Consider the following 3,869-nt stretch of genomic DNA (forward strand, 5'->3'; position numbering starts at 1 on the left):
CATCGATAACACTTCAAATCCCAAAATGCGTTGCATCGTTAATGTCGAGTACAACATAAAACGGCACTACGAAACTAAACATGAAGACAAATACAAAGATCTGGATGCGAAGCTTAAGCTACAGAAGGTGGGAGAATTTTCACATTTTTAGCCAAAAAACTCACTTATGTTGGTCCGATCAGTATGAAATCAGAATATGTTGAACAACGGGACATCACAAACAAGCCAGGCTCAGTTTGGAGTCGGTGGATTATTCCCGGAAGTTGATAAACGGTTCAAAACGTACAAGGTATCCCTCTTCTGGCACGGTAACGCTAGGTGCTAGAGGGATGGGACCAAGACACACGGCACCGACTTGAGGCCCCTGACAACTGTTCCAAAGGTGGGATCTCTGAGACACCCAAAAAACACACATATGTTGGTCAGGTCAGTAAATATATAGCGTTGCTAGGGTACATATGGCGTTTACTATGCTAAATACCGTGGTTGCTATGGTGGTTACTATGGTCATATTGTGGTGGTTGCTAGGTTGTTGCTAGGGTAATTTGAATGGTTGCTATGGTGTTGCTAGGGTAGATATGGTGGTTGCTATGCAAAATAACACGGTTGCTATGGTGGTTGTTAGGGTAAGCATGTTGGTTGCTATGGTGGTTGCTAGCTTCACATTATACAAGTGGTTGCTAGGGTAATTAAGATGGTTGCTAGGGTTACTACTTTACATTAACACAGGATTAGATGTTAAAATCCCTTGTGCCAAAATCCAAGGTAAAAACACATTCAGAAGCCCCTGCTCAAGTTTAACTTTAAAAAGCACACTACCCACAAATCCGCCAACAAATGGTCACAAGCACAATACAAATGGCCCACCCAACAGCAGTATATAGTATGCGGCATGTCATTGGGGTTATCAAGTGGGCACCCTCATTCACCGATGTTTCGTTAAGTTAGGCCCACGACACCTCATGAAGGCTTAACAGTGAAACGAGCGTCCTGGAGACACTCCCCTCCATGCTGCCACCATATTACCACATTGAAATATCCAATACCCAAAATACTCTTAACAAGCCCTGGCATGGTCAAGGTTGGCTAGGTTGGTCCGTCCCGTTGATATGGACTGAACCATAAAACCATAAAAACCCTGGCCAACCAACCATCAACCTAGGCACAGCCCATCACAAACACAAAACAAATTAGCCAGTTAGCTTAGCCAGTTAGCTTAGGCCCCACCACAAACACAAAAGAAATTAGCCAGTTAGCTTACGCCCCATGCTGCCACCATATTACCACAACAAACATCCAAATACCCTTAACCAACCTAGGCATGGTCTAAGTTGGCTAGGTTGGTCCGTCCCGTTGATGCGGACTGAACCATAAACCATAAAAAACCTTAGCCAAGTACCATCAACCTAGGCACAGTCCATCACAAACACAAAACAAATGAGCCAGTTAGCTTACCTTAGCTTGCGCCCCAGGAAGGGTAATTTCTCCTTACTGGTAATTAAGATGGTTGCTAGGGCGTTAAAAAGTAGCCAAATAGGGATTTCATGTAACCTCTAACACACACATCAAATAGCTATCTTTTGAACCATACAGTATAATTTGTTGAAACTTATTGTGGCACATGTTTGGATGGCAAGGAAGATGCCCATGAAATTTTATGCAATTGCCATGTCCAGAAAGCAAAATATCCTTGTCAGATTTTGATTCCTTATAAACACCTCAGACAGACTTTGTCTTATAACTCCCACCAGCATTTTTTTTCTTAAAAAGACCAAAATATCCAACACATGTAAGAGAACTAAAAGAGAACAAAGGGGGATAACAAAGATAAAATGATAGCCCTCCAAAACTGTAAAAACCTTCTTATTCTCTCTTAAAATGGGAGTTTTAGTCAAATAGGGATATTTCGTGACCTGCTAAATTTGCCCAATTGCCCATAAATCCTGGGTTCTTTCTTTGTTATGTATCCTATAATTATACTTTTTTTATGTTCATTGCCATGAACAGTTGTAAAACCAGTACATACTGGTTTACCAGACACTCCTCTTTTTTTTATGCCATGCCATCTCATATAACGTTGTATGGTCCTGTTGATGTCTGCTGACAAGAGCTCCACAGCGCCTAATCCCAATTGCCCTAAAACTGTGGTCAGATGATGAACTGTAACCACTAAAAAGCCGCCAGGACAAAAATTCCAGCGGCAAAATTGGGCACACCTGATCAAACACTTCTCCTCTTAAAACTGACAATGCAATGTCATTACAGTATATTAGTAGCCTAGGCTATTGTAAGAAAATAAGTAGGCCTAAGTCAAATAAGTAGCCTAGTCTACAAAGAGGATAATCAAACAGATCGAAGTCGGTTTCATAACAAAAAGCGGCCTGACATTAGCCTGGGTGTTCCCATGCTGCCTTGCGCGCGATTTGATTCACGCTGCTAAGGCAGCCTGGAGACCATGGAGCAAATTTTCGCCTGAGATAGGAGACCAATCACAGAACAAGGGGGAAAGCAAGACGATGATGAGCTATGCACAGACGCATTTGATAGACATCCGTGGCACCCAATAAACGGATCTGGGCATTTTTTTCAAATACGAGAAAATTAACGTTTGGTTCCCAGACCACGTCTCATTGAGAAGTGGTGGCACTAGCCAGGCTAGCCTGACATAGGCCTAGACAAAGAAATGTAGACTGTCAGTCCATAGCATTAATAACATTTACGATTAAGGTTAGAAGTTTATTATATGCCACTAGTCATGCTAATTTGTCATATTTCCCATGCATAAACTGGACTAAGAGTAGGCTAAATAAATGCGACTTACCGGGATGACGGATCAAACGCAATGAAAATTGATGCAATCAATGACGGCATTCCCGCGCGAATTGTAGCCTACTGTACATAAGACATGTATAATCGATCACATCATTGATTGCATAGGCTCACACAGTCGAGTGTTTTACTCATTTATTCTATTCTATTTCTAACTAAATTAATCTGAAGGACTAAACTTTAATGCAAACGAAAGTTATGCGTATCACACGCTATTCACCTGTTTGATTCATTTTCTACAGGTGTTAAGGAGTAGAATTGGCAGTATTTAAGTTATATTTGTTTTAAAATTTGTTTTAAAAGGTGGCAAAGCAGTTTTCTGTGTGACCCCTTTTTGTCAAATTTCATTGATCAAAACAGCGCTCTGAGAGGAACCAACCTTCGTAGGTTTTCGTATTTGTCGGAAAAGCCCGGAAAAAAATCCCCATTGCGCGTAAGATTACATGCTCCCTTTCTGCTGAAAACGTGAAAACGCAAAACGGCGTTTGAATAACACGCTAAATGACATAAGAAATTGGCGTGTCATTCTATGCCGTTTGGTGATATCAGGCTGGCTGAAGCATCAAGTTCGCCTGCTGAAATGTGTCGCACTTCTTGTAGCCTGTTATCGATGTCAATAGGCCGCCCGTGCTTGAGAATTTAGATTTTAACTCATCCATTAGCGCTAGCTAGTCTTAATGCCACTAAACCATTCTAAACTACCCCAGCATGTTGTCAATGGCAGAGTTTTGCACTACTTAACAACGTAGTCTATGTTGGTGAGGCAATGTGGTGTGATGGCGTTTAATACGAGTCTGGGTTCGTTATTTCAGCTGTTGCAGTCAAGACGATTTCACCGGAGTTCTTAATCGTACAAACTCATCGCTTACAGATACATTTGCTTGATTCTGTAGCTAAGCTCAGACTTCTTTTCAGGTAGGCCTACAGCACACCACAAAGGTTACTGACCATGGCAAAATTATAGAAAAAAAAAATCACCTGTTCCTAGACTTGAGGTAACGTTAGCTGGCTAATGTTCGCTATTGCATATAATCAACAAA

Source organism: Alosa pseudoharengus, unplaced genomic scaffold (assembly GCF_046254945.1).
Source record: "Alosa pseudoharengus isolate Yale_2024_CS ecotype anadromous, Long Island Sound unplaced genomic scaffold, YU_APseudo_1.1 YU_APseudo_1.1_scf_2, whole genome shotgun sequence".
NCBI lineage: Eukaryota > Metazoa > Chordata > Actinopteri > Clupeiformes > Clupeidae > Alosa > Alosa pseudoharengus.